Source organism: Mastomys coucha, unplaced genomic scaffold, assembly GCF_008632895.1.
Source record: "Mastomys coucha isolate ucsf_1 unplaced genomic scaffold, UCSF_Mcou_1 pScaffold21, whole genome shotgun sequence".
Lineage (NCBI taxonomy): Eukaryota > Metazoa > Chordata > Mammalia > Rodentia > Muridae > Mastomys > Mastomys coucha.
In genome coordinates this window covers 169,562,727-169,571,884 of record NW_022196904.1, presented here as the reverse complement: position 1 = coordinate 169,571,884, position 9,158 = coordinate 169,562,727, and the positions used below count along the sequence as shown (strand labels likewise).

General features: G+C 43.3%; 1 long non-coding RNA gene across 1 annotated transcript in view; it reads right to left on the bottom strand.

The window, feature by feature from the left end:
- Window positions 1-981: 981 nt before the first annotated feature.
- LOC116101171 overlaps window positions 982-9,158 on the bottom strand; it is a 9,193-nt gene continuing 1,016 nt past the window's right edge. The window contains exons 2-3 of the long non-coding RNA XR_004122823.1: window positions 2,256-2,439; window positions 982-1,213 (exon numbers count right to left, since the gene is read on the bottom strand). This is a non-coding gene — a long non-coding RNA (uncharacterized LOC116101171). The remainder of the gene's footprint in view (window positions 1,214-2,255; window positions 2,440-9,158) is intronic.

The window sequence follows — 9,158 nt, the reverse complement described above, 5'->3', positions numbered from 1 at the left end:
GGGACAGCAGCTAGACACTTGCTGCTCTTGCATAGGACCAGCGTTTGGTTCCCAGCTCCCAACTGCCAGCCACTGTAGTTCCAGGGGATTTGATGCCCTCTTCTGGGCTCCTTGAACACTGCACTTACATCGTACACATATGTATGCAGGCAAAGGGTTCATACACATAAAATAGAAATAAGTCTTTAAAGCAAATGTAAAAGGTGGAAGAGAGCCGCGTTCGTGTCCCTGAACATGGGCACATTCTGTAACTGCTCCAAACAGAATCCTCTGGAAGTGACATTATGCCAGTTTCCGTCTGGGAGGTTAAGAGAAAGACCTTCCAATTACCCCAGTGCCCCCAAGTGCCACCTGTGAACCGCCATGAAGTGGCCCTGCTCCAAGACCAAGTTATCGTTTCTAAGTTATTTTGGTTGTTGTTGTGGTTTTGTTTTGTTTTGTTGTTTTGGTTTTCAAGATGGGGGTAGGGGATTTGTGTAGCCTTGGCTATCCTGGAACTTGCTCTGTAGACCAGGCTGGCCTCAAACTCATAGAGATCTACTAACCAACTAAATCAGAAGGTATAATAATAAGAAATCATTGCTGTAGGCCTTAAAATTTTGCCTTTAAAAAAAATATATATATAAATGTGTGTGCGTATATATCTATATATAGAGAGAGAGAGAGACAGAGAGACAGAGACAGAGGCAGAGACAGAGAGAGAGAGAAAGAGAGAGAGAGAGAGAGAGAGAGAGAGAGAGAGAGAGAGAGAGACCTGAATTTGAAAAGATTAAATACATCTGAAACAAATGGGATTGCCTCTTCCCACAGTTGTAACTTTTGTATTAACTGTTTATTGCAACTTAACAACCACACACACACATACCAAATTAATAATATTTTACAACTTCTTTTAACTTTGGGGCCGTTCTGTTGCTCCTCATGCTAACAGCCGGCTTCACTCATCTGGCTGCCTTCCGCTGGGACTTCAGCCTCAGCACCTTGTTCTTCAGCCAGCCTGTCCCTCCAGGTGGTGTCCCCTCCACTGGGCATCTTTACTGGTCTTGCTATCTGAGGTAGAGCCACTTGGTACCTTCTAACTTTTTTTTCTTCGTTTCTCCTTTATTTTTTCTTTTTGTTTGCCTGTTCAAAGATCTCTCTTATTATTTTTAAATTGTGTATATTTGAGTGTCTTGTTCACATGAATATCGTGTACCTCTTGCATGCCAGGTGCCTGTGGAAGCCAAAAGAGAGTGTTATAAGCCTTGGAAGTGAAGTTATAGATGGTTGTGACCTGCATGTGGGGGTCTGGGTAGTGAACCTGGCTCCTTCGAAAGAGCAGTCGCACTCTTAACCACCAAGTCTCATCTTTTTTTACTTTTGATACAGCGTCTCTACCTTAGTTAGGGTTTCTATTGCTGTGATGAAACACCATGAACAAAAATCAAACTGGGGAGTAAAGGGTTCATTTCGCTTCTGCCTCCATATTGTTGCTTATTATGAAGGAAGTCAACACAGGAACTCAAACAGGACATGATCCTGGAGTCAAGAGGGCTGATGCAGAGGGCTGGAGAGATGGTGCTTCCCCTGGCTTGCTCAGCCTGCTTTCCTATAGAACCCAGGACCACCTACCCAGAGACAGCACCACCCTCCTCCACTGATCACTAATTGAGAAATAACTTACAGCTGGATCTCACGGAGACATTTCCTCAACTGAGGCACCTTTCTCTGTGATGACTCTAGCTTGTGTCAAGTTCACGTAAAACCAGCCAGTCTTACCATGTATCCCAGGCTGGTGTTGAACTCACAATCCAGCCTCAGCCCCCCACGTACTGGGATAATAGGCGTGTACTGCCGTATCCAGGGCTGAAATTTCTTGGGTATGAAATGCATGGTTCTTACTTGTCTTATGTTGAACACACGTGATGGAGAGAGGTTAGGGATATGTATCATAATGTCATCACAGTTCAACTGACTGAACAAGAAAAATTGTGTGCCCAGGTGTAGATCTGTATGCATGTATGTATATGTATGTGTGTGTGTTCATGTGTGTGTGTGTGTGTGTGTGTTGAGAATGGAAAACAGAGCAAATGTGGGAAATATTAAAACAGGTGAATTCAACTGAGGAAGATACACTTGGTACGCTTTTTTTCCAACTTCTCTGCAAATCTAAAACTTTCCCAAAATAAAAAGCTGGAGGGAAAATAACGGTAGAAAAGTAAACAGTTAAGGAAAAGCAAACATCATTTTGTGTCCACTAAACCAGATCTTCCCACCTCGCTGTGGTTTGTTTTTTGAAATAACATCAAGTGCTGCCAAGGCGATGGGGAGGCTGATCCGCACAAATTGCTAGTGGCCCAGCCACAGGCTCAGACGTGGGACCAAAACGCAGCATCGTGTAGGAATTCTTTCATGCTGTGGGACAGCTGCTTCTCCCATCATTCTTTCCAAGGAATTAGGCTGACAAAAGAAAAATGATGATAATATAATAATAACAATAATAATAACAAAAATATGCCTGAAAGTTAGAAATGAAAACACAACAAGTGTTTAGTGGGCTAAGTTTAAGAAATTACACGCTATTACTAAATAGTGTAGTACACAAGCACTAAACACAGACTTTAAGGTTCCGTGAAATGAAAAGCAGAAGTTGGTTGTTGGGGTGGCTCAGTGGGAAAGATGCTTGCCACAAGTTCAATCCCCACAACCTCCTTAAAGGTGAAGGTAGAGAACTGACTCCATAAATTTGTCCTCCAACCTCTATATGTGCACTGTAGCATCTGTTCATCTACACAGTCACATCATGCACAGCACGCATGCAGTAACAATAATTTTTTTTTTTCGAGACAGTATAGCCCTGGCTGTCTTGGAACTCACTCTGTAGACCAGGCTGGCCTCGAACTCAGAAATCCGCCTGCCTCTGCCTCCCAAGTGCTGGGATTAAAGGCGTGTACCACCACTGCCCGTCAACAATAAATATTTTTAAGAGTTGTGATTAACACTTAATGAAATACAAAATATGAAAGTATATGATTGCAATTTGAATATAAAAACCATGAAGATACATGGATAAGACTAATATCTTTTACATAAACATTTAATTCACTGAATTAAGGTTTCTGAAGTATGAGTCTTTCTATTTGTCATTTGAAGCTGCCCCAATATATGAAATAGAGAAAAAAAAAAACTCAAGAAAGTTACATGTATTCTTATATAAACTTGTGGAGAGGCACCATGTTTCAGGGTACACTGCTTGTGCAATGATTCTAAATATCAAATAAATGAGCTAATCATGAAAATAGAGTCTGAAGCCAGGGAGATGAAAAAGACAGCTGGAAAGAACGTGCCAGCATAGCTGGAGCCTGGACGCTGTCTTCCACTACTACCTTATAAGACACAATTTGTGTAGGAAACAAATGCTGAAACACACAACTCCTATTCACTAGGCACTTACTTTGTGCTTTGTGTGTGTGTGTGTGTGTGTGTGTGTGTGTGTTTTGAGCTATATATTACCACTGCTACTCAAGTAGGAGCTGTGGGGTAAACAGGCAATGGGGGTGTTCTTCGGACTGCCCCAATGAAGCTTCCCTCTGCATCTTTCTTAGGAGACCCTGTCTGCTACACACAGCATCTTCAATCCTGCTGCAGGGAACTTACCAATGCTACTTATAGCCATAAGCTCTTTATATGCTCCTAACACTGGACACGGCTTATTATCATTCTTAGTTTATTTGTATTTATGTGTGTACTTCTTATTTTCATTCCTAATATTTGTGTTGTGTGTGTGTGTGTGTGTCCATTGAAGTGCCTCAAAGACACTTCAATGTCTTTGAAGTGGATGTTGTCTCCCCTGGACTGGAGTTAGAGCTGGCTGTGAGCCATGGAACATGGGTGCTGAGAACTGAGCTCAGGTCCTTTAGATGAGCGGCAAGTGCTCTTAGCCACAGAGCCATGTCTCCAGCCTCTGGTCACTGCTTTTTTTGCTTTAGAATTATTTTGTGTGTATGGGTGTTTTGTCTTTGTATATGTGTGTCCACCACTTGTGTGCCTGGAGCCTATGGAGGCTAGAACAGGGTATTGGCTCCCCTGGAACTAGTTACCGACAGTTGTGAGCTATCCTGTGGGTCCTAGGACTTGAACATGGGTCCTCTGGAAGAACAGCCAGTGCTCTTAACCACTGAGCCATCTCTCCAGCCCCTGCACACAGCTTTTTAAACAACAAAACATAATAGAAGTGACCTAAGACTTCTGAGATTAGCTCATACTAAGTCTTGCAGCTTCAGCCTGGTTATAAGAGCACTGTATTATTTGCTGCAGCATCCCACATTGACTGCTGTGTTTCAGTGACCCAATACTTATTTTTAAATGGACAAAATGCCCAGAACAAGAATGACATCAGGTCCCAGGAGTATAGAAATATTGGGAGGGGTCAGACCCTTAGAAACCATCTAAGGAACTCAGATTAAACATGTTAATGTGTCCAGAAGCCATCATGACAGGAAGGTGCAAGGTGAATGGCAGTGAGGAGCTTAGGAAAGCTTTACAAATAGGACACGTGGGTTGGATACACAAGGACAGTGTCGAGGGAGTGATCCTTGAGGACAGCAGGGTTCAAACGTCCCAACAGAGCAATGGCGTGAAAGACAGGTCTGAAGACTTCCATGGCCTGGGAAATGAACATATGACAATATTTTAACATTGGTCATTAGAGAGAACATTGGACCAGCTTATCCAGACTAGGGAGGGCAAGAGTCTTGGTGCTGAAGAGCAGGGGATCTTCTCATTCAAATGGGGCGAGCGAGTAGAGGCTCCGATTCTCAGTTTCTGGGAAATTTGGGGTATTTCCTTTTTGTTTTCTACTGTTATGCTCAAGTCCTGGCAAAGACTGGGTGTTCCCCGAGTGCTTCAGACAGCCTGGCAAGGCAGTGACACAGGCAGCCAAAGCGGAACAGGCTCCCCAATTGTTCCCAGGACTCGCTGTTCTTTAGCCTTTTGCCCCGAGGGGGCTCTGGAGCCTGGGGGATGTGAGCCTGGTATTATCTGTGAGAACAAAATTAGACTCTGTGCCATGGAAAAGGGGCCACACAAGGGGCACATGGGTGTGTACCCCAAATATATGGGTGTGTAGCCCTTGATGCACTCTTACCCTTGAAGTAGAAATTGGCTATCTCTGTTTCCCATGAAGCTAATCACGGGATGGGGGGGGGGGAACATTGCAGGCAAACAAATTGGTGTCTCCAAACACTTTGCTGTCTTTCATCATCTAAAAATCAGATTGCAACTTACTGCCTTCTGTAATGAGATTAAAGCACTCAGTGGGCAATCAGTCTTAGTAACATAATATCTACCCAAAGGAGAAACTCTAAGTTAGTTTGATCTCCAAATGATTTAAACTATAATGAATACATCTTCTCTGTCCTTCTTAGGCCATTCCCATTGAACTCCGTCTTAATTTTGCATAGGGGATATTCATCTTGATGAGATACTTAATAACCTTAAGTAGACATTCTGCCATAAGAGCTGTGGCTCTGAGGAGGACATTCTGCTTGTTCTCTTCCCTAGGTTTATAAGAGAGTCACTTTTCGTTCATTTGGTTTGCCTTCAGTCGCCATTCTCTCTCCTAAGGAGGTCAAGTATGTTCCAGTTACAGAAAAAAAGTTATCCAAATCATGGCAGCCTGTGTCCGGGCAGCTTAATCTTTCAGAATAGCTAATACTATTTTCAAAGTGAGGCAACACTATGCAAGGGTCTACAGTAGCAAGCAAATAGAAAAACTTGGGGAAATAAACTGGGCAAGACTATGCCCAGAAAAGGGAAGAGAGATGAATTGACAGATTCTCATTCCAGCTCTACCCTTCTAAGAAAACTTATAATACCCTTATAAGAGAGCTACTGGACTCTCTTGATCTCTGTTTCCCTCCCTATACATGGTTGGTGGAAGCACCTGTGTTTAGTGGAAGTTGGTAAGGATGGGAATGGGTTGGGGTGGGGGAGGAAGTCACTGTCTATAAACAGTGTGACAATTAGCATTAATTGTCCATTTGGTACCTAGGAGGGAAGTGTCCAGGCTCACCTGTGAGAGTTGTCTAGCTTACGGTTAGCCTCCGGGAATGTCTGTGAGGGATTGTCTAGTTATGTTCATTGACATAGGAAGGTCCATCTTAATTGCAGGGTAGCTGTGCCCTGAGCAAAGAGATCCTGGACTGGATAGATGGAGAGGGTTAGAGGAACACCAGCACACATGCATCAATCTATTGCTCTCTGCGATTGATTGTGGATGTGGTGTGACCCATTGCTTCAAGTTCCTGCTGCTTTACCTGCCACAGCCACACAATGACGGACTGTAGCATGGAGCGGTGAAGCAGACAGACGTCTTTCTCTTCTAGTTGCTTTTGTCAAGATATTTTACCATGGTGACTAGCAAAGTAAAAATAATAATAATAATAATAATAATAATAATAATAATAATAATAATACAGCTGGGTATTATGTTTCTGTTTGGAATAATGTTTGACAACTATGTAATTGTACACTTTATGAATACTAAACTTTATGTATACTAAAAAGCACTGAATTATATATACCTTAAAATATAAAATTTTATGGCATCTGAATTGCATTTCATTTTAAATTAAGAAACTGTGTGTGTGTGTGTGTGTGTGTGTGTGTTTGTGTGTAGTGGTGATGGTGATCTGTACATGTGAATGCAGGTCCCTACAGATGCCACATGAGGGCAGCAGATCCCTTGGAGCTGGAAGTGGTTGTGAGTTACGTGATGTGGATGCTGGGAACTGAACCCAGGTCCCCGAAAAGAACAGTGCAAGCTCTTAACCTCTGAGCAAGTCCTGAATCTCACTTTTAAAATCAGGTCAGGTGCTATGCTTAAGAGGCAGTAAGAGAAATGCACATGAGGGTGTCTGTAGAAGTATAGACAGCGGCTTTCAAGGATAGGCTGTGTTAACTGGGAGAGTCTCTTACATGGTGCCATTGGGCTTTTGTTTTTTATTTGTCTTGAGTTCAAATCCTCAAAAGCTGAGAATTTAATGATGCCAAGGGTCCTCAGAACAAGAGATCCAACTGCCCCCCACCTCCTGTCTTTACTTTGGCGTGTGTAAATAAGCATCACCCTAGCTCCCGCTCTGTGGCAAAGGAAGTAGAATCTGGGTCTACGTCCTGAGGAGGCTTCTGCTGTGACTAGAGAAGGGTCAGTCTTCAGTTCTCTGGTCAAATTCAAAACTCCTGTAGAACGGTTCGGGCTAACCTGCCTGTTTTTGGTATGGCATGTATCCAGAATTATTAACAATGGCGCAGGAGCCCATGTTTGCAAGAAAATTCTCTGGAATCACAAGAGGAGGTGAACTTCCCAGAAGAGGTGGACAGACTGCTATTGCTTTCAGCAGACAAAACAACAGAACGATGACTCGGACTTCCCAGTGTGGGAGCCAGAGGGACATGAGCCATCTCTGAGAGCTATCCAATCAGTCACCTATCTCACTGAGCAGGAAGAATAAAACTAAGCAGCAGAATCAAGAGTAGTTCCCTGCTCTTCTGACAGCCTGGTCACCACACACTGGCAACTCTCATATTTCATACCACACCAAAACCACGGGAATATGACAAAAATACAGACCAGGGGGTATTCACTCCAGATCTACCAATTTAAGGAGCTGGTGCACAGGAGTCTAACTTTAATTATAGGTGTGCCAGGTAATTCTGTTGTTTGTTTGAGATTTACCATTAGAAAAAACTCCTGTTGCCCAGTTACCCACCCCCACTCCTCTACCCCAAATCCTCCCAATGCCCCCCCACCCCGCATCCATGCCTGCATTACTGATGAGCACATTTTGAGCTGTTGCCTGGATCCCCACGCCACCCCCCTCCATCCGTATTGCTGATAGGTATCTTGTGAGCTGTCCTGATCTCTGATGTGAGGCTATTTAGACTCACTACGGCACAGATTTAGGTCTGTTATAGACAGGAGAATCCATAACTGTTGTGGGACTCCAGACACTGGCTTTTTTCCCCTCAAGTTCAGAGGAAGTAAAGAATCACCAGTTTGGAGCTGGTGAGATGGCTCAGCGGGTAAGAGCACTGATTGTTCTTCTAAAGGTCATGAGTTCAAATCCCAGCAACCACATGGTGGCTCACAACCACCCATAATGAGATCTGACGCCCTCTTCTGCTCCATCTGAAGACAGCTACAGTGTACTTACATTTAATAAATAAATCTTTTAAAAAAAATTAAAAAAAAAAAAAGAATCACCAGTTCAGATGTTACTGCCTTCTTTACATGGAGATTGTGAATGAAATGTAACACTGGAAAGTTATTGTCAGCTACTGTGTTGTAAAGAAGGATGGTGATGGCGATGATGATGATGATGATGATGATGATGATGATGATGATGATGATGATGATGATGATGACAGCATTTCCTGCATGCTTCCTGGGTACAAAGGCACCACACTAAGCATTTTATGAGCATAATCTTATTAAATGTTCAACAGCATTAGACTGATCAAATGATTTTCCCTTTTCCTGGACTACAATATGTCACCAGTTGAAGACTATCAATTTAATAACAGTTTATTAGAGAGAGCCTGCTGTTAGTTAACAGGACAGTATGGAGAATGAATCGGTCCTCCAGAGAGACTCCTGTTAGGGGAAATGTAAGTTGATGTTTGTTAGGAAGAAGGGCAAACCCGGGAGTAGTGACATCAGTGCACATGTCCTGTGTGCTGCGATGGATGCCCCAGGAACAGACGCCCAGGTAACCTGGGCTTGTTTGGTTTCCAGACTTTGTAGCCCGAATTGACTTCAACCTGGCCACCCTCCTGCCTTCCCTCTCTGATGATGGGATGTGGGGGTGTGCCTCCAAACTCAGCCTTCTCTAGCTCCTTTCATCTAGAACCAGTGTGTCTCATCCTGGGGTATCCATACTGGACCCGGAGTCGGCCACCTTTGTTAGAGATCCTCCATCTCAGAAAAAATAAACTGTGAGAAAAAGAATCCATGTTTCTGATTCAGAGAATCACAGAGAAATTATCTCTGTTTTCAAATGAGACTTCTAAAGTAAGCTATGTGTGGTGGTGAAATGCCTGTAAACCAGCACTCAGGAGGCCAGGAATTCGAGGTTATCCTTAACAGTAAAACAAGTTTGAGGCCAGCCTGGGCTACATGA